Source organism: Podarcis muralis, chromosome 8 (genome assembly GCF_964188315.1).
Source record: "Podarcis muralis chromosome 8, rPodMur119.hap1.1, whole genome shotgun sequence".
In the NCBI taxonomy this organism is placed as follows: Eukaryota; Metazoa; Chordata; class Lepidosauria; order Squamata; family Lacertidae; genus Podarcis; species Podarcis muralis.
Genome location: NC_135662.1, coordinates 58,531,600 through 58,553,882, shown reverse-complemented (window position 1 = coordinate 58,553,882; position 22,283 = coordinate 58,531,600). Strand labels below are relative to the sequence as shown.

At 47.4% G+C, this 22,283-nt stretch overlaps 1 protein-coding gene across 31 annotated transcripts in view; it reads left to right on the top strand.

Moving 5' to 3' along the window:
* Positions 1–22,283, top strand: part of LOC114601368 (uncharacterized) — a 347,155-nt gene that overhangs the window by 208,505 nt on the left and 116,367 nt on the right. For 30 of the 31 annotated variants that reach the window (XR_013393999.1, XR_013393995.1, XR_013393991.1 and 27 more), the window contains one exon: positions 19,935–20,034. The exons of the other annotated variant lie outside the window; for it this stretch is intronic. The gene's annotated coding sequence lies outside the window, so the exon portion shown is untranslated. The remainder of the gene's footprint in view (positions 1–19,934; positions 20,035–22,283) is intronic. 31 annotated transcript variants of the gene reach the window in all.

Sequence of the window (22,283 nt, the reverse complement as noted above, 5' to 3'; positions counted from 1 at the left end):
TCTCCCAGGGCTAGTGAAGCGCCGCGCTAATTCCGAAGCTTGGGGCGCGTGGAGCTCAGCGCGCCCCAAGCTTCTGGGTGCCGGCAAGGTCTCGCTAGCCCTGGGAGAGCCCCGCGACGTTGCGTGGCTCTCCCAGGGCTAGCGAAGCGCCGCGCTAATCCCGAAGCTTGGGGCTTCGGGATTAGCGCTCCGCTCAGCCTGCTTCCCGGAGCGCCAGGCGCCCTGAAAGCAGAGCTCCAGGCGCTTCGGGAACACATCCGCAGCATGGGGAGCCTTGCAGGAATTCCCCACAGGGCTCCCCACGCTGCGGATAGCAGCCTGCTGCCTGGCGGGTGGGGCGCCCTGAAGCAGAGCGCCCCTCGCGCCAGGCAGACATCCGCAGAGTGGGGAGGCTTGCAGGAGTTCCCGACAAGGCTCCCCACGCTGCGGATAGCAGCCTGCTGCCTGGCGGGTGGGGCGCCCTGAAGCAGAGCGCCCCTCGCGCCAGGCATACATCTGCAGAGTGGGGAGCCTTGCAGGAGTTCCCGACAAGGCTCCCCACGCTGCGGATAGCAGCCTGCTGCCTGGCGGGTGGGGCGCCCTGAAGCAGAGCGCCCCTCGCGCCAGGCAGACATCCGCAGAGTGGGGAGCCTTGCAGGAGTTCCCGACAAGGCTCCCCACGCTGCGGATAGCAGCCTGCTGCCTGGCGTGTGGGGCGCCCTGAAGCAGAGCGCCTCTCGCGCCAGGCAGACATCCGCAGAGTGGGGAGGCTTGCAGGAGTTCCCGACAAGGCTCCCCACGCTGCGGATAGCAGCCTGCTGCCTGGCGGGTGGGGCACCCTGAAGCAGAGCGCCTCTCGCGCCAGGCAGACATCCGCAGAGTGGGGAACCTTGCAGGAGTTCCCGACAAGGCTCCCCACGCTGCGGATAGCAGCCTGCTGCCTGGTGGGTGGGGCGCCCTGAAGCAGAGCGCCCCTCGCGCCAGGCAGACATCCGCAGAGTGGGGAGGCTTGCAGGAGTTCCCGACAAGGCTCCCCACGCTGCGGATAGCAGCCTGCTGCCTGGCGGGTCGGGCGCCCTGAAGCAGAGCGCCCCTCGCGCCAGGCAGACATCCGCAGAGTGGGGAGGCTTGCAGGAGTTCCCGACAAGGCTCCCCACGCTGCGGATAGCAGCCTGCTGCCTGGCGGGTGGGGCGCCCTGAAGCAGAGCGCCCCTCGCGCCAGGCATACATCCGCAGAGTGGGGAGCCTTGCAGGAGTTCCCGACAAGGCTCCCCACGCTGCGGATAGCAGCCTGCTGCCTGGCGGGTGGGGCGCCCTGAAGCAGAGCGCCCCTCGCGCCAGGCATACATCCGCAGAGTGGGGAGGCTTGCAGGAGTTCCCGACAAGGCTCCCCACGCTGCGGATAGCAGCCTGCTGCCTGGCGGGTGGGGCGCCCTGAAGCAGAGCGCCCCTCGCGCCAGGCAGACATCCGCAGAGTGGGGAGCCTTGCAGGAGTTCCCGACAAGGCTCCCCACGCTGCGGATAGCAGCCTGCTGCCTGGCGTGTGGGGCGCCCTGAAGCAGAGCGCCCCTCGCGCCAGGCAGACATCCGCAGAGTGGGGAGCCTTGCAGGAGTTCCCGACAAGGCTCCCCACGCTGCGGATAGCAGCCTGCTGCCTGGCGGGTGGGGCGCCCTGAAGCAGAGCGCCCCTCGCGCCAGGCAGACATCCGCAGAGTGGGGAACCTTGCAGGAGTTCCCGACAAGGCTCCCCACGCTGCGGATAGCAGCCTGCTGCCTGGCGGGTGGGGCGCCCTGAAGCAGAGCGCCCCTCGCGCCAGGCAGACATCCGCAGAGTGGGGAGGCTTGCAGGAGTTCCCGACAAGGCTCCCCACGCTGCGGATAGCAGCCTGCTGCCTGGCGGGTGGGGCGCCCTGAAGCAGAGCGCCCCTCGCGCCAGGCAGACATCCGCAGAGTGGGGAGCCTTGCAGGAGTTCCCCACAAGGCTCCCCACGCTGCGGATAGCAGCCTGCTGCCTGGCGGGTGGGGCGCCCTGAAGCAGAGCTCCCCGCCCGCCAGACAGACATCGGCCAGCCCCACAAGCTTGGGGGACAGCAGGGAGGCGCAGCGCCACTATCCCGCTGTTCCTTGACCTGGTTCGGTTTCCCTGACCTGCTTTTGGGGGGGAAATAAAGGGGAAAATTTTTTCCTTTATTTCCCCCCCAAAAAAACTAGGTGCGTCCTATGGTCCGGTGCGTCCAATCGTGCGAAAAATACGGTAGTTACACGGGTCATGCCACATTAAGGCTTCATTCAGACATGGAGAATATTGCATTAGATTTCCTTATTATAATGCTAGTGCTTCTGTCCTGTTTCCTAACATTCCTTTCATACCACAGTATCTGTTGTGTTATGAAACTGTGGCTTTTGAACTGATATGCCAGGATGTAGTGTTAAATTTCATTCACACCCGTGGGTGTGCAGGGACACAACAATGAACGTCATTGGACACTGTCACTACTCGCCCATGCTTTCTGGAGACAAATGCTTCTGTTCCCAAATGAAAACAGCAGGAAAGAACTGTATGCTGGCATTCTCCCCCAAATTTTGTCACTTTTGTGATTATCCAGGTTTAAGGGACTGCAAATGGTCGTCCCCCCCTCCTGGAATCAAATAACACAGAAATGAGCACTAAACATGCACTATATTCCATTCGTTTCCCAAAAGGGACTTTTACATCATGTGAAAGTTCAGCTATACAGTAATGCAGAAATTAGCATTTAGGGAAATGGAATAAACTACTGTGTGAATGCAGCCCTAGTTTGGCTCATAGTCTGTTGGGAACTGAATTCTTTATGAATTCTTCTGTTATGGACTTTGGCACCTTCTGTGCCAGCACTTGGATGAGTTATTAAACTTTCTGTCATCTTTCTGTCAACTTTTTGGTCCTTTCTTGGCACAAGGATCTTGACGCACATTTGGGCTGCTTTATATAATATGTGGCAGCGAACAGGCTTGCTGCTATGTGTACATATGAGTGGAAATGGCTGCTAACTCCAGGCTGCCCTGCAGGTGTGTCTGTATACTGCAGACATTTGCAAATGTTCATCAGTAGCATTTGTTCTATGCAAAGTGTACGATATGTAACGAGGCCCCTGGTGCAAGGTGTCTTGTTTATACAAGTGCGATGCAGCAACAACACATTCCTTCCCAGGGTGGATGCTTGCTTTAATTTGCTTGCCATTTACTCTTGCTTCCAGTGACTGGCAGTGGTGATGAATGTAGTCAAGATGGGGCCAGAGCTTTTGTGTGAGTATGCCCTGTGATTTGCAGAGCTTAAATCTCTCCTCTTTCCCCTTATGCCCCAGCTTCATGAACAGAGGCGCCTCTGTGTCCAAACTGACAACCACTTCTTTCATTGCATTTCTTTATATTTCCTTAAGCTTCATCGTCTACACACCAAAATAGAATGGAATCCAGTGCTTAACTTCTACATAGTTCCCCCCCCCACAGACACAATATGACCATTCCCCCCACTGTCTTCTCATATTAGAAATGTTATTGCAATATACGTAGCCCCTTTATCTGCTTTGGCAGGACACAGCCAGAGAGAAGATGATGGGTTTCTGTGAACAGTCATATCCTCTACCCCAAGCTTCTCATAAAAGGATGCTTATCAAATCCAGAGGACTGACTATTGCTTTTATTGTCTTCCTTTTTTATTGGAGGTGTGGGAGGGCAGAAGGTTGGGTTTTGGTAAAAACGGGAGTATTCAGACCAGGAAGTGACTGTCTTCTGACGTGTGTCGTTCATTTTCCCTTTTGTGCAAGCCTTGTTTACTGTCATCTGTTCTGTCAGAGATGGAGCAACGTTGACTCTGCAGAGCCAGTTCCTGACTCATCTGTAGTAAAGTTGCTGTGTCTGTCTGTCGTTGTTTTTGTTTTCAACTAGATGATAAGGTCATTGCAGGAAGCATTTCATGGGAGCTTTCACAATCGTCTTTAGGGAGACTACTGTACAGCATGTTCTCTGTGTTGACTTCAGCAAGAAAAGAATGATGACAATGAAACCCTCAAGCAGCCTGAAGTTGGACAGTTAGTCCTGGATACAAAGCATTCGTAGTCATCGTGTTGCACCACTGATGTTATCTCAGAACATGAGCAAAGTTGAATAGTAGCCAGGTTTAGTGTGTGGTGATAGTTTAAAAACAAGAGCATTTATTATGAAAACGGGGGCTCTTCTTTCTTTCTTTTTAATTATGTTTGAGTTCTCCCTTTTCCTGACTTGTTCAAATCTTCAGTTTCATTCATTCTCAGGCATAACTAGAAAAGTCTTAATATATCTGAGTAGCCGTTTGACTACAGAAGGAGAGTGCACTTTGATGAACTATTAACTTACTTAAAATATTTGAAAAATATTTGTTTTTATGCCACTTTTGACAAATCATCTTACAAGAATAAAAGACTGAGGAGCACACTATCTTTTATCTTATTTGCCCTAATATACCCATATTTGCAAGCAATTTCCTCAATATAATGAATTTTAAAACACCCTTCCCCCTAATATATGCATTAGTTTGATTGGAGAACTGTATTTCCAAAATTGACGATGTGCAAATATTAAAGCATAACTGTTTCAGTTCAAATACCGTTTCAGGGACTGCAAATTAGATAGTTTCACATTTTTAAAATTGTCCCCATCTCTACCACCAACTAACAGCCAGGTTTCCTGGGTCTTGGCACTCCACAAGCTGGCATGCACCCCTGCTGAAAGCTGACTGTCTTGTCATGATCTGCATGAAAAACTGCTTATGCATCTGTGTGACATGTCACATCTTCTCCTCAGAAGTTCTGCCAAAGCCTGAACCTGAGCATTTCCCAAAGGCAATGTCGAGTCATCCCTAGTTTGGGAAACATTTTGTGGCAGTGGATGATGACTTTGTTTAAATTGTGTAGTCTTTATACAATTAGTGTGCCATACAGTTTTAGATGGATGATTTGGTTTTGTGCAGTTTTAAGACTCTGTAAATAGGGTGGAATATGGACTGTATCTCCTGTCTAAATCAATATAAACATAACTTGCGGAAGTGGAGAAGAGTTTGGGATTCAGCTGTCAGAGGGTCATGGTTCCTTCAGCATCTCATATTTTAGAACTGTTGCTTTGGAGTGTGTGTTGAAACCCCAATAAACTCTTTTAATTAGCATTGTCATTCTGATTCAGTGGCATTCAAAACATGTTTTCATATAAGTACTTGTGGAGGCAAGTGTGTAATTCTGGTTGAAGATACTGTTGTTTGACTGTGACGTGGGAACCTTTCTTCTTTCAAAGGCCCTCCATCTGGGCCTAAAGGGTGGTTGAGATGCTGCAGAATTTCTTGATCATGAATGCTAAACTATTTATATGAGCAGCAGTAACAACAGTGTATTTTAGCATATGTGCTGTGTGAAATTGAATATGGATGCCACTGGATACTCTAGTACGTCACAATGGCAGTTAGATAAATTCCTGATAGGGTGATTCTGTTTTGTTTGGATCCGGCTTTTGCTCCAGGGAGCAAAGGTTGCATTAAAGGGATTCTTCAGTTTATCCTCACAAGAAAATGCAAGGTTAAGTTGAGAAGTAGTGAACAGACTTTGGTCACTCAATGGGCCTTTTGACTGGACAGATATTTGAACCCAGGGCTCTGTGGTCTCACACTCTGCACCACACTGCCTTTAAATTTATGCAAGTTGTACAGCATTCTGAGAGAGATCAGCAGAACATTTTACTTCTTAAATATAAGTTACGGATGATAGCAGAAATATATGGCTAGCTAAGTTTGCAATGTGTTCAGTCATTGCATTGCATCTCCATTTAAATGTATTTTGTCTTTTGTGTTACCTTTTTCAACTGATAATTTAAAATTGCTCTCTGTGGGGATGTTCTCCATGTCGATCTGCCTATCAATCTTTCTATCTGAATGCAGAAGTATTTGATTAGTGTGTTTAAAGCAATAAAGATGTCTAGAGTAGTGTCACAGTGATTGATACTAATTATAAGTCTTTATGTGGCTCCTTCAGTTTGGCCACTTCCCTTGCAGATTGCAATTTTATTGTTAAAATAATGCCCTGCTGTCCACAGACTAGGGCCATAAATTGTGGACTATCTTTCTTTAATGATTCTGTATCCAGTGGTAGAATCCCAATAACCTTCATTATCTTTGCTCAAAGAAGTCAGTGACTTCCACAGTGAGTGAGGAATGGATTTATTAGGGCCAGCTGAAGACTGCCTGGGATCACATCAGAGGTTATCTTGATAGTGCTTCTAGTACATTAGAATAAGCAGAAACATTAGGCAGGCACTTGCAGATAACTGATGATTTTCATTTGGTGTCTGTCTTTCACAATATTGCAGTAAACAGAAATTGCTGCTCTTGAATAGGTCAAACCACTGTGGAACTTACATGGCTTGTCTGGACTTAAATGAACGAGATGTTCTGAAAACTCCCTGTTTAAACACATTACATGTAGCTAGTTGCAATCCTTTGAAGCATATTCATTGGGATTTTTACTGCCCACATAATCACTACATCAAATTCTTTTTGTTTTTACCTCTGTGGCAAATCAACTTTTCATAGGGAAACTGTGTTATTAAAGGGAAATATATATATAGAGAGAAATTACATTTATAGTATTTTGTAGGCACAAGTTTCACGAGATATGCAAGCTTAGTTGGACTATGTTCTACACACAGAGAGACGCTTGTGTGTGTGTGTGTGTGTGTGTGTGTGTGTGTGTGGAGATCAGGAGTCAGTTCTCAGCTGGAATAAGTTTCCTGATCATGCTTTGGTTGTAAACTGTGGTAGTCAAGCAGATCTCTTCCTTCTGCGCGCGCACACACACACACACACACACTCTCACACTGCCTCAATCAGATTTGCCCAGGGCAAAACATGACTGTAACAAGCGAACTAATTTGACCTGGACGTCCAGAGCTTAAAGTACCATAAACATTGGGGCTTCTTGGAACAGAGGTTAGAGAGAAGGCAGTAGGGATTGGGGAGAAATGTGACGTTGTTCACATTTAAAGGTGAACCTAATTGACACTTCCTAAAACAATGTGAAAAAGGAAAACACAACCATCCTTCAAAATTCACACTTCTCCAAATCTTTCAATGCAGTTCTCCAGCCAATTAAGGTATACAAAAATGCATATGGTATGCATAAAAATCCATGTGTTACAAAAAACGTATCATGAGAAATTGCTTACATAACCATTGGTATAATAATAATAATAATAATAATAATAATAATAATAATAATAAATTTTATTTATATCCCGCCCTCCCCAGCCGAAGCCGGGCTCAGGGCGGCTAACAACACTAAAACAGTACAACATTATGAATACATTCTAAAAATTAATTAAAATACAAATTGATGGCAACCATAGACTAAAGCTTTGTAGAGATTGCCAAAGGAGGGAGTCAGGCTGCGCCCTGACCAAAGGCCTGGTGGAACAGCTCTGTCTTACAGGCCCTGGGAAAAGATGTCAAGTCCTGCAGGGCCCTTGTCTCTTGCGACAGGGCATTCCACCAGGTTGGAGCCGCAGTCGAAAAAGCTCTGGCTCTAGTTGAGGCCAGCCTAACCTCTCTGTGGCCTGGGACCTTCAAGATGTTTTTATTTGAAGACCGTAAGTTCCTCTGTGGGGCATACCAGGAGAGGCGGTCCCGTAGGTACGAGGGTCCTAGGCCGTATAGGGCTTTAAAGGTTAAAACCAGCACCTTAAACCTGATCCTGTACTCCACCGGGAGCCAGTGCAGCTGGTATAGCACCGGATGAATGTGATCTCGCAGCAAAGACCCCGTAAGGAGTCTCGCTGCGGCATTCTGCACCCGCTGGAGTTTCTGGGTCAGTCTCAAGGGCAGCCCCACGTAGAGCGAGTTACAATAATCCAGTCTGGAGGTGACCGTCGCGTGGATCACAGTGGCTAGGTCAGGGCGAGAGAGGTAAGGAGCCAACTGCTTAGCTTGGCGGAGATGAAAAAATGCCGCCTTTGTTATAGCTGCAATCTGCGCCTCCATGGAGAGGGAGGTATCGAAGATTACACCCAAACTCTTAACGGACGGTGCTGGCACTAATTGCACCCCGCAAGAGAAGGGAGTTGCCCCCTCAATCTCATATCGTCCCGTCCCAGCCAGAGGACCTCTGTCTTCGAAGGATTTAACTTCAACCGGCTCCCACGTAACCATCCAGCCACAGCTTCCAAGCATCTGATCAGTGTGTCTGGGGCCGAGTCAGGATGGCCATCCATCAACAGATAGAGTTGGGTGTCATCAGCATACTGATGGCAGCCCAGCCCAAAACTCCGGACAAGCTGGGCAAGGGGGCGCATAAAGATGTTAAAAAGCATCGGGGAGAGAATCGCACCCTGAGGCACTCCACACACCAAGGAGTGGCGGGATGACAATTCCCCCCCAAGCGCCACCCTCTGTCCCCGACCAGAGAGAAACGAGCGCAGCCATTGAAGGGCTGTGCCCTGGATCCCCACGTCGGCAAGGCGGTGGTCCAGGAGTTCGTGATCGACCATGTCGAAGGCTGCTGACAGGTCTAGAAGAATCAGCAGCCCCGACCCGCCTCGATCCAGCTGCCTACGGAGATCATCTGTTAAGGCGACCAGAGCCGTCTCGGTCCCATGACCAGCGCGGAAGCCGGACTGGAATGGATCCAGAGCCGATGTTTCATCCAGAAACCTACCAAGCTGTTCCGCAACCGCTCTCTCAATCACCTTACCCAGGAATGGAAGATTCGAAACCGGGCGGTAATTGGATAGATCTAAGGGATCTAATGATGTTTTCTTTAAAAGTGGGCGCACCACTGCCTCCTTCAGTTCCCCTGGGAATGTCCCGGTGCCAAGGGACAAATTGATGATATCCCCCAGGGGGGCCCGCACCTCGTCTGGACACGCTCTAATAAGCCAGGACGGGCACGGGTCGAGAGGACAAGTGGTGGGCTTTCCAGCTCGGAGGAGTCTGTCCACATCGGCTGGGGATATCCGGTCAAAGTGGTCCAATACTGGACCCGAGGACAGTCGAGGGGCCTCCAGTTCCTTTATTGTATCGAAATTGGCGGGGAGGTCATGGCGGAGCAACAGGACCTTCTCCGCAAAAAAGCTCGCAAATGCCTCACAGCTGTGTGTTCAATTGTTATTTAAATTTGGCTGTCCTTCGAGGGACGTTAAAGACCGAATTATACTAAATAATTGCGCCGGGCGAGAGCTAGCGGATGCAATGGAGGCCGAGAAGTAGGACTTCTTAGCGGCCTTCACTGCCATCTCATAGGTTTTCATAAAAACTCTATAGGATGTTCTTGAAGCTCCGTCACGGGCACCCCGCCATACTCGCTCTAGCCGTCTGAGGTCCCGCTTCATTTTCCGGAGCTCCTCGGTAAACCAGGGAGCCCGGTTTCTGCGGGGTCGCAGAGGGCGCTTAGGTGCGATCTCATTGATGGCTGCCAGGAGCTGGGTATTCCAGCCCTCAACAAGCTCAGTCAATGAGTCACCAGGGGGAGCAAGGTCCCGCAAGGCTTGACGGAATCTATCAGGGTCCATCAGCCTCCGCGGGCGAGCCCAAATCGGCTCGCCACCCAAGCAGGGTGGGGGTGGAACGTCAATCCTGGCTTTCAGAGCGTAGTGATCAGACCATGGCACCTTCATTGAAGGAAACATGATCACATCTATACCGACGCCAAAGATCAAATCCAGCGTGTGGCCTGCTTGATGTGTGGGGCCCGAAACAAACTGGGAGAGCCCTAGTGTCGCCATGGAAGACACCAGGTCCAGAGCTTGTGAGGAGGGAGTGGCATCAGCATGGATGTTGAAGTCCCCCAATACCAATAGGTTAGGGAACTCCAAGGCCCAGCCGGCCACCGCCTCCAGCAGGCCTGACAGGGTGGCTGCTGGTGCGCTAGGTGGCCGGTACACCAGCCAGACAGCCAAGCTCACCTCGGAGCCCCACACTAGGCCAACACATTCAATGCCGGGGATCGATGGCGATGGTAGAGCCCTGAAAGAACAATCTTCCCGGATTAATAATGCCACCCCTCCCCCCCGGCCCACAGTCCGCAACTGGTGGAGGACGGAGAAACCCGGGGGCGCCATCTCTCGTAAGGTAACAGTATCCCCTTCGCGCACCCAGGTCTCCGTCACACAAGCCAGGTCGACCCCCTGAGAGATGAAGAAATCTCGCAGGGTGGCGGTTTTGTTGCCTATAGACCTGGCATTGCACAACACCAGTGACGGAGGTGAGTAATCCTTGCTCACCCTACCCTCGTATCTCGGGATGGGGCGCAGATTGGAAGGGGTACGAGCATATCCGTATCTCGATCCCCTTCGCCTATAACATCTGCCCCCACCGCCATACCTCCCTCGCCCCTCCACAGTAGGAATCCCAAGCCTCATATTCGCCTCCATTTACAAAATATAAAAGCAAACAAACAGAAACAATTACACCAGAACAAAACCAATCCCCACCCCACTCAACAACCAGCCCACCCCAACCCAAAATAAAACAAAACAAAATAAAAATACATGGATAAAACCACCGTTTATGGTGGTACAACAAAATAAAAAGTAAAAACACCTTTACAACACTTTAAAATATATAAAAACATTTTAAAAATTTGCTGCAGCAGCACCAGTGTCCCCAAAGTTGTGGCGGTGGTGGGTGTGGGCCCACCACAATGTTCACGGCAGAGCGACAGCAGCAATGTTCCGAGGCCTCCTTGGAGCCTTATGTGCTGAGGTGGAGTATGGGGCCCGCCCCCAGGCCCAAGATGGAGAATGGGCTTCAGGGGGGAGCGGTCCTCCCCAAGACTCACCGGCAGAGCGACAGCAGCAATGTTCCGAGGCCTCCTTGGAGCCTTATGTGCTGAGGTGGAGTATGGGGCCCACCCCCAGGCCCAAGATGGAGAATGGGCTTCAGGGGGGAGCGGTCCTCCCCAAGACTCACCGGCAGAGCGGCAGCAGCAATGTTCCGAGGCCTCCTTGGAGCCTTATATGCTGAGGTGGAGTATGGGGCCCGCCCCCAGGCCCAAGATGGAGAATGGGCTTCAGGGGGGAGCAGTCCTCCCCACAAACTCACGGCAGAGCGGATACAAAATTGTATAAAAAAACTGAGCATATGTAGTAAAGTGTTGATTCATTTTCATGAAGTTTTTTTTAAAATGTAGACTGATATTGAAATGTGGAGAACTGAGTTTAATATTGAAAAAATGAGAAACAGATAAACTGAAATGGGCAGGCCACATTTGTGTTAGATTCAAGGAACGTGATGCATTCACCAAAGCTGCTGATTGAAACCCAAGCTGTAAAGGTTCTTGCTTGACATCTGGGTGGTGGATGAGTTACCTACAGCTCATTTTGTGAAGCTGCTACAACTAATGTGGTCAGCCTAAGAGAAAAAGAAAAAGCATCAACACTGATTTAGGGTGTTGGAACACTTTCCTTGAAAGGAAAGGTGAAAACATTTGGACCTTTTTAGATTAGAAACAAGATGAGAGATGTACAGTAGACATTTATAAAATGATGCATGTTTTGAAGCAAGTAGGAAGTCCCCTCTCTCCCCAGTGTTACATCTTGTTCCTTCTCTGCAGAACTCAAAACTGTTATGAAATTTGCTAACAGAAGATAGAGAGAAAGCCTTTCAGTGGCTATTAGTTATGAAAACTAAAAGGAGGCAGTATATCTCTGAATACCAGATTCTGGCCTTCACACTGTACTTACTGTATTGTTCGCTCTATAAGACGCACCAGACCACAAGACGCACCTAGTTTTTGGAGGAGGAAAACAAGAAAAAAAATAAAATCTGAATCTCAGAAGCCAGAACAACAAGAGGGTATTGCTGCGCAGCAAAAGCAGCGATCCCTCTTGCTGTTCTGGCTTCTGGGATAGCTGCACAGCCTGCATTCACTCCATAAGACGCACACACATTTCCCCTTACTTTTTAGGAGGGAAAAAGTCAGTCTTATAGAGCAAAAAATATGGTACATGTTTCTGGAATCACCTGGGTGGCCACTGTTTGAGACCGGATCAAATAAGATTTATCAGGGTTATTTTTGTATCACTCCCTTCTCCTGTAAAACAAGGTTGGAGCAGTGCAAAAGGCAGCCTGTAGCCATACTAACGTAAGAAGAGTCCTGGGGCAGGATCAGTCCAAAGGCCCATCTCTCAGCCATCATTCTGTTCTCACAGTAGCCAACCAGATGCAAATAGCACAGAGGATCCAAGCACGGCAGCACTCTGCTCATGTGTGATCCCAACAGTGGAGCAGCTGGGAGTCAGCTGGAACAGATCTCCTAGCTGCTTAGAACAGCAAGCAAAGCTGATGTGGTGGCTTTCATAGGGGTCGCTGACACAATGGCCTATTTGATTGCACAGTGTCTTATCTGTCGCTTATAGCTTGTCTCTCTGCAATTCCTTCCTTTGTCCAGAATTGAGTTATGGCACACTAAGCTGAATCCCAGCTTGATATCTTTCATAAACCATTGTTGACTCAAGCCCTGATACTGTTTGGGCAAGGAATTCACAGCTGTAAGGCAACTCTAAGGGAACTTCTTTTCCAGAGTGCCATTCCTTTCATCTCAGGCCTCTTAAGACACCAAATCTGTAAGTGGTTTGATGGAGACAAGACAGGGCTATGCATCTGTCTGCTGAGGGTATCTTTACTGACTCTGCTCTCTCTAGTTGTCGCCAGCTTTTATAGAAAGCCAGTGTAAATTCTAGCATTGAAATTTAATTATATATATACAGTCACCAAAAATTAATATGTACTGGCCAGCAGTCTCAAGAACTTCCAAAACATTCAGATAAGCAAACATTTAGATAAGCAGTCATGATATTTACATAGGATTACATGGCTATTATTAGTCATTTATGAAGCACTTCCTTGGCATGCCAAATAATTTACAGCCCTTATCTGCTCCTTCCTCACAGCAGCCTGATGAAAAAGAACATTATTATTTCTGTTTTTATGGATGGGGAGATGAGTTTGCGAGGTAGTGACTTGCCCAAAGCTTCCCAGGGAGCCCATTCAATTGCCGAGCTAGAAACTGAAATTGAGTTTCCCAGGTTGATTTTCAAAACTCAGTCCTCTGGATTGTGCTGGCAGGCCCAGGGGCACAAAATGAACTCAGATCATTAGTTTTAAAAACTTGAGGTTTGTGTTTAAGTAAGCTGCAGCATGTTGGTACACACACATATGCCGTTGTCCCACACCTATTTCTGTTTTTAGTTTCCTAAATGCATTTATCAGGAAACACAGCAATATTTATTACTTTCTAAAACTTTTATCCTGACTACTTTCTGGAGAACTCCTGGCATCGAACAAGTTGAAATGCCAAAACAGTATTTCGTATGAGTAGACCACCCATGAAAGCTCTTCATTGTATGAGATACATCTGATTGTGTTATGAATCCCTATGTATAAAATAGACCAGACTCTGTCTATGAACAGTTTAAATCAAGGTCGCACTGCATTGTCCTTCATCATAGAGTTTGCTTGCCTCAAACTGAGAGCAATTGTTTGTTCTGTAGAAGCAGCTGAAGACAAATGTTTGTTTTGTAGAAGCAGTTTGCCTCAAGTCACAAATGATGGTGTATTTTGCAGTACAATGTAGTAATGTGCCAGCCTAGCACTTCTGTCTAGTCATAGATGCTAGGAACATGGTCTTCCTACCCCCAAAGCTAAGCCCCCAACTTACATATATAGGTCTAGCCCAAAGAGAAGTCTTGTGCCTGTCCAATTTAGATAGTAGAGCACAGAACTTTTCCAGCTTCTCTTGTAACAGTATTGCAGTAATATGGGAAGCAAGTCACCACTGAACAGATAGGAGTGTCCTTCAAGCACAGAAGATGGCAAACTCATTTGCTGGTTGATTATTTCTTCAACTTCTCTCCATCTTGCCATTGACCCCCCTCTATGGGCTACCTCTTTGGCCCTTTTATCGGCTCATGTGGGACCAACATGGATAGCTGGCCCTGATCAATGCTTGAGGTTCCTGACCCCTATGGTTGTAATCTGTGGGCAGTCATTTAATTTTAAGGTAAAGGTAAAGGTACCCCTGCCCGTACGGGCCAGTCTTGACAGACTCTAGGGTTGTGCGCCCATCTCACTCAAGAGGCCGGGGGCCAGCGCTGTCCGCAGACACTTCCGGGTCATGTGGCCAGCGTGACAAGCTGCATCTGGCGAGCCAGCGCAGCACACGGAACACCGTTTACCTTCCCGCTAGTAAGCGGTCCCTATTTATCTACTTGCACCCGAGGGTGCTTTCGAACTGCTAGGTTGGGAGGTGCTGGGACCGAGCGACGGGAGCGCACCCCGCCGCGGGGATTCGAACCGCCGACCTTTCGATCGGCAAGTCCTAGGCGCTGAGGCTTTAACCCACAGCACCACCCATGTCCATTTAATTTTATCCTGATTCTAATTTTTAAGATGTATTTTAATCAGTTGTTTGATTGTGTTTTAATGTATTTGATATTTGATGTTAGCTGCCCTGAGCCTGGTCTTGGCCGGGGAGGGCGGGGTATAAATAAAAAATTACTTACTTACTTACTTACATACTTACATTGACTACCTGAATTCAGAATTCTGCATTTCAATCAACATTGAGCTGGACGAGCATATTGGCAACCAGTCATTAATTCCAGTGGGTCTACTCAAAGAAGAACATAGTTGAAGACCACCCATGGGCTTGTTTGGAAACCATAGTGTGGTGTTGTTTGCACTAAACAGAACATTAACTAATAAAATCTGAGCATACAAGTGAAGGAGGAGGGAGAAAGCCAAGCCCAAGTTTCACTCATGAAACAAGGTCGTTCGTACTAGGCTTCTCAAGCCATATCACAATTGTGTCTAAATGGCTGAGGTTTTGAAGCTTTCCTGCTATCTGTGCTAGCTTTTTATCACCCCCTCCCCGAATTAATTTTATTCTTTTTCTTAAGCTCAATATGGGGAGCAAGCCAATAAATATGCATATATATTTTTCTCTAGTTCAGTTCCCCCAACCAATCCATCCCCAATTTAAATGCTGAATTTAGGAATTGAATAATCAATTGTTTGACTGAAGAAAGTTCTGCCCATTCTTTCACAATATGATTATTTCCTTTTGTTATTTTTGACAAATTCATGCAAGTTCATGTGTAATACAAGAGAATGATTTTTTATTATTATTAAAAATGTAGAAGTCCAAAGGCTTCTTCAGGTTAAGCCTTTAAGGTTTTCTAAAGCATTCTTACAGCATGTTACTAATTAAGATAGGGTTTTCATTTTAAGTTATACCAAGAATACCATTAGAGTTTCCCCCACCCACAAGAACTACTGGAATTCACTTGATACAGATTTCAAGGAACTGCTCAGAAAATACCATGTGGTTTTACTGAGTGTAATGTAGATCCAAATAACACAATCAGAACCTATTGTGCAGCTAGAGCCCACCTGAAAATTAATTCAGATTAGATGGAGCAGAAGGGCCCAGGTTCCATCTCTGATATTTCCAGGTAGGGATGGGAAAGACATCCCTCATCTAAAACCCTGAAGAGCCACTGCTAACCATTTGCCCTAGATAGTTGCCCTAGATTATGGAGTTGGACTCCAATAATAGCTGAGTGGCATTACGTTGACATACTGGGGTTTTCCATTAAAGTGCCCGCAAGGGATCTCTTTATCCACCCCTATATTTACCTGGCCCTTTATCTGAAGCCAATTCCTTCCTCTCCAAACCCAGAGGGAAGAGCCTGCCAACTAAAGTGAAGCCCAAAACCAGGTAATGTCAAGGGGCTGTCCTCCACAGGTCAGGAAATGACTCGAGATGTGAAGTGCAATAAGCTTTTATTCAAAAAGTAAAAACACAACAGAGTTCATCTAGGCCAGTGTTTCCCAACCGGTGTTCCGCGGCACACTACTGTGCCGTGAGACATCGGCTGGTGTGCCGTGGGAGGGAGGCGGGCGAGTCGGGCGGCGAGACGCGGGGCGGCGGCGGCGAGCAGCGGCTGCCCAGCGCGGGGCTCTCGCCGTCTGCCTGCCTGGCTGCCTGCCTGACGCGCAAACCCCCGGCGCAGGCGCCCCGCTTGTTGACACGGGAGGGGAGGGGGGAGAGGAAACGCTGCTGGTGTCGCTGCTCCTCGGCGGCGGCTCCTCCTCTCAGCCCGCCCTGCCTATATTTGCACCAATCCCCGCCCACTAAAGCATTCGCGCCTCCCAATGGGAAGCCTTGCCGGGCGGCGGGTGCTGCTGCCTGAGAGTTCTGAAGCCAAGCCCACTTTCCCAGAGACTGGCGGTTCTGAGGGATCCAGGGCAGGGCCGGCGCGCGCGCGCTTCTTGCTGCCCGGGCGCTTGCTCTAATCCCGCCTTCCCTGGGAGGGAGGGATGGCGGTGGCCGCGAGCGTCCGGGGTGGGGCGCGCGCTGGCTCTCCCTGGCGGCCCCCGTGCCTGGCGTTCTATCAGTGCGCCTCCTCTCTCTTTCCCCACCCATCCTCCACGTGCTGCGCTCTAACCCGGAGTTAGAAGCAAATTAGAACACGCCCCCCGTGTGTGGTGTGTTTTTTGTGCTGCTCCTCTTTTTTTAGGGCTTTTTGGCGGCTTTTGGGACGGCGTCGAGGGGTGGCCGCCTCAGCTGCCGCCGTCCCTCAGTCCCTCGCTCTGCTGCCTCCTCCCACCCCGGCAAGGGGGAGGGAAAAAACTTTCACTTTTGTGCGTCCCTCCCGGCGTGACGCTGCGCGCTGACGTCACGGGGCGGGGCTTTAATGGTGGTGTGCCGCGAGATTTTTTTCCGGTAAACAGGTGTGCCGTTGCCCAAAAACGTTTGGGAAACACTGATCTAGGCTAGTCTCTCTTAGTTGAAGTTGTTGCTGGATCTGGCATCTCGCTCCTCCTTCCCCCTCTAGCCCCCTCAATCTGAACTCCTCCAAGCAGCTGTAAACAGTGGTGAGGAAGGACTCCTCATCTGGGCCTATCTGGCCTGTTGCAGACTGGTCCTCTGTGTCCCACCACCGCTGTCCTGGGTCTAAGTCTCTTTCCTCTGTGTCATCCCTGGGCAGTTCTTAGGTAGGTGGTGCCCACCACTCTTCCTCATCCAGCCAGTCCTTGACAGGTAATTGCTAAGGTGCTGTTACAGTCTTCTCCTTTTACATATGCACCATCCAGGAACCTGATTTATATAGACCAGATAACATGCAGGCCTTGCCCTAATGAGTGAAAATGTTGTCCCGAGTTCACTGGACTTTATATGCGTATCCACCATTTGGACTTCAAGTCTAATCCCTTTGACCTTGCTCTCCAGCCTGTATTCTACTTTTGCCCACTTTTGTACATGTGTGAATAGGCCCTCACACCACTTGTCTGCTAGAAATAAATTACAATCCAGTTATTATAGCAGACATCTGTGTGGTCCAGCGTGTGCAGTATTTTCAGTAATTATTTTTGCAGTCTTGGCCAACTGTCATGAAAAGGATCAGATGTGGAATTAAACAGAAGTTTTATACTTCAAAACTGCCACAGTTATACATTCATTAAAAGGAAGCCTATTTGCAGGCATACAAAGAGCCATTGTTATGCAGGCAGAAATCATATACAACTGTGGAAGAGTTTCATCTCTTTTATACGGTTGTTGTGTTCTTATTTTCTTTGTCTTGCAAGCAGAAACTGCTTGCCTTTTGTTGAACTCCCCTGACTACAATTGCATTTTTTGTTAAGAATTGGATGATTATTGGCAGATGTGTCATTTAATTTGTGTTCATGCATCCTATTGGGATTTTAAAGCCTTCCTCAACTGTTCATTGTCAGGGTGTATATTTTTTTAAAAAAATACAAAGCTATGATAAATTCTGACCAACTTATTTATGAGATTTGTTCTATTAAGATGCCTCTGTGTTAATACTGAACTGATTAAACATTTGGATGGTTGTAGGATGCCAGAATCATTGCCACGTCAGAGTATTTTACCAACAGCTACTGCTATTTCACTTTTATTATATGCCAACAGGGAAAAAGTCCGCTGAGCTGCTGGCAGAAGGAATGAAATAAATACAATTATACCAAGACTTATTCACTCCAAATTCAAACTAGCATGAATCCTGGGAGTTGTAATTGGTGATGAATCTTAGAATTCTTTGTCTCACATCCCTAGTCTCTCTCATTGGGCTAGGTTTTCTTCACTGTACTCAGGAAGCTTTGAACACAGTTTGCTCTTATAGTTCAGGGTAGTCCTGCAGGTGTTGTTGGACTCCAACTCACATCAGGCACAGCCAACATGGTCAGTGGTCAGGGATGATGGGAATTGTAATCCAACTACATGTAAAGGGCCAAAGGTCCTCCACCCTGCCTTTGTGTGAGAGGGCCTCGTTCTGCTATCGCACTGGGACTGATAAGGGTCCTTCTGGTGCATCAGTCCGAATTCACTTCTGACTAGTTATAAGCTTCTGCTTTTGCTATGGGCAATCCTCTGGGCAATCCCAAATTTATAATGAACATTGTACGCTGCCTTTTAAGGGCCTTTTGAGTCCCCTTCCCAAACTGATGGGGTAGTTATATGAATCTTGTGTGGCCAGTCTCTGCTAATGAGTGTGCAGTGGTGTCCTTGTAAATGTCATATAAAATGTAGATATGAAGTAGGGTTCAATGTGCAGCACTATTCAGAGGTCTCTTCATGGAACTGGTAAAAATTCCAACATACATAGTAAGGCAAAGGCATATGAAGAGCATCTGTGAACCTCCCCTATCTATACATTCCCTACATCCAGAATTAAGCTCTGTGTCGTCGTTGTCTTGATTCCTTGGCCCAGCCATGGTAATTGCCTTCCACATCTCTTCTTCTACCCAGAGATAGCTGCCTGTTTGCCTGTGTGTGTATTTGTGGCATGTAACTCCCCAACAGTTTGACTTCACCCCTGAAGGCGCACTCTTCCATTGTCTCCTGAGACAGATGGATGACAACCATTTTACCCCAGCTTAATAAGATGGACACTTGGCTGATTAGCAGGATGGACCCACCCATCCCTAAGCTTTGCCTGTTTAAATTGCAGGCGGGGATGTGTTTGAATTGAGGAACATTCAGCCAGGTGAGCTTTCACCAGCTGCTTGAAGTCTTACAGCTGAAAACAGAGTTTTATTACTCCATCTGCTATTTTAAGACCGCTGGACCTAAGGCTCATGAAGTAGCAGTAAAAATTGTAGGGACAGGCATCTTACAACATCTTGGCGATGGTTGCAGAATTAAAAGGAAGGTCCACACTCGTAACTGCTGCTTCCATTTCAGTTATTTTTCAGAGTTCGGTTACCCAGCAATAATGTATTGATCAGTTCAATAGGATCCATGGATCCTGCCCCAAAGTTGTTGTTGTTTTGTTTTTAAAAAATCCTACACTTATATGGGGTTTCCAGTGATTTTGTATCCATGGCCAATTTCATACTTGGTTAGCTTCAATAATGCTACAGCCATGGGGTGTTCCTAAACCAACTACTGCGTCCTTTCTAAAACGCTTATAATTTTCACATGTTTAACTCACAAAAATAAGTGGCTTTTGCTGCAAATAAATTGATTTTTATTTTTTATTTTTGGCTTATGGTCATCTGAATGTTTAGCCTTTATTTTATTTCTGGATTCAGCTCTTGTTTATTACTGCTCAGACCATTCCCACTTGTAACACTTGGATGTCTGCCAAGCACTCTTTGTTTACAGTAACAAGGGTGGAAAGGCTGACTTCCTGACCGTACTCCCAAAGTCTAAGGTGAAGCGTCTGGCAGGTGTGAAAAAACATTGCTCTTGCATTTGAACCTGTGCAATGTATTCCATATAAGGACCCAGTCCTAAACTAACAAAGGAAAATTGGACTGTTGCCCAAGATGAAATATTAACACTTCATTAGGCTATGACCTGGTTCAGCTGCAAAGTCGGTGCGTCTAACATCAAGTCATTTGGCTATATAATTCTTGTTTGTACATTTTCCTACAGGAGAAGTCAGAACTCAGCAAGCAGCTAGAGACGGCGCATCACACAGTGAAGCTCAGACCTGTATCCTATGAGGCCTCTTCACCACAGCTTTCTTTTTCAGGTTTGTACTATACAACCTGTATATACCTTTGTTTCAGGAGATGGCTGGTAACTCTTGATTGTTTGGGGAGCCTTTGAGCTTACGTTGAGAAATACGTCTAAGGTGGAGTGGGGAACCCTTTTCAGTTAGCTATGCAAGTGAGTGGGTCCTGATCAGCTGATCAATACCAACAGCGAACCCTTCTGAAGTTGCCTATTTGCAGGTGCAGTTTGGATTAAAGCCACACCAGCAAATGGACAGTTTTTCTCCGCAAATGGGCAAAGCTGCAAGGCCAACCGGCAGTGGAAACTTGTCACTTTGCAGGCATGGTTTGAACACAAACTGCACTTGCAAGGGTTTCCTGTCAGCTGAGCAGTGCTGTCAGTGAGGAACAACCAGCAGTGCACGTTAATCTGCCAGTGGCTGCTTTACAGCCACATCTTCACCTGCCCCTCACTTGCTATCGCATATTATGTTAGGTGTGGGACAACTGACATAAACGGTCTCAAAAGCCAAATTAGGGAACTTACTGGCCTGTGGGTCAGTGGTTCCCCATGCCTGACCTATGTTGTTCCTGTCCCGTTATGCCTGTCGTGTTTAAACTTGCCTCCCTAGCATGACAAGCATGGGGAATATTCACTTCCAGAGCCCATATTTTGGAAAGCTTAGCTTGCTTTCTTGTCCAAAGATTGTTCTCCACTGTTATCTTGATATCAGCTCTTCCTCTTATGACACAGGTAAGCTTATTGCACCCAAGGCTGCATACTTTGTAATACTGCAAGTTACCAAATGGAGAGTATTGTAGTTTTATGTTGTGAACAGTGCTAAGATCTACAGGTACAGAGTGGTATACAAATTAAAAAACTGAAAAAATTGACCTTTTATGAAGGGACTGTTTACTGATCATAGATACTTTTGCTGTTCTCGTTATGTGCAATTCATCACACACACACACGCAAATGTTGCATGATTGTGTCAGCTCTCTATTATGATTTTTACTGTAGCTATACATTATACACAGAGCAAGTAGGTGACATAATAGCAGGTTTTCATTCAAAATTCATATGAACAGCACCGAATAGCCCACCCTGAATCTGAAATATGTTTTAAAAATTCTCAGTTAAGCCCTGTTGTCATGAAGACGGGCGATGAGCCTGTTTGGACTGTACAGGTTCAGATTGCAGGGGGGTCACATGGTTGAGAGTTCCACCATACCCAAAATATAGTAATAGACAGAGCTTCCCCCAGCTGGTTGTCACCAGAACTCAGTTCTAGCACCTCTCCGGTGGGCGCTATTGCCGTTATAAGAGAACAAAGGAGACATTCATAGTGAGTTCCAGGACCTCTTTTTCTAGAAAAATGGCACCGGCAATAGATTCTCACTTTACATAGAAAACGAGCAAACAGGGGAAAATGTTTGCTTCCAATAGCTGTGGTTCATAGCTGTGGTGCATAAGAGCACTGTGAAGTGCTAGCACTAAAAGAAGGATAGGAAATGGCTTGGTCCAGGCGCCATCACAGAGACAAGTTTAGTGTCAGTACTTTGATCTGTGTACCATATTTTGTAATCCATTGCAGAGGCTCATGAGAACTGTTGTTCCTTTGACCTTGGAATTGTGATGGTGTGCATATTTCTGGAATCCAACCCTGAGCAAACTTGTGCTGAGAGGCCTTTGCTGATGCAAGTGTATTGATAAAGAAGCAGGGAGAATAAACTATGCAATCAAAGAGATGTGCAACCAAAGGGATGGCATTCAGATGAGCCTAAAGCCACTAAATAGCCCTTGGCAAGTCACACCAAAGTTAGGGATGTTTGTTTTGCTTTATTGGCCAACATCCAACTTGGGGTCATTGCTGGAGCTATGTGCAACTCTTGGGTTTCTATTTATGTAAGAGTTGACAAATGTTTGTTTTGGTTTCAATCCACAGGCTTCGCACCCCTAGGTTTCACTTTGAGGTTTCATGTTGAGTGAAAAATAAAGAGTTCTGTCTGGTTTGGGGTTAAAACCTCAAGTAACCACAGACTTCTCTCTAGAGTCTACAGGGAAAGGAGACGGTTCACTGGAAAGGGCTAGATGTGCTGAGCTTCATGAACTTTTCAAGGGAGCGTGAGCTGAATAGTGACTCTACTCTTTCCCATCAGGACAGGCTTAGTGACATGCTTCAGATTTATTTTTTTTCTGAAGTCAATATATCAAAGTTCACAGCCTGTTCAAAAATATTATTTCCCTCACAGTTCCTGTAAGTTTGTTGAGAGAGATGTTTTTTCT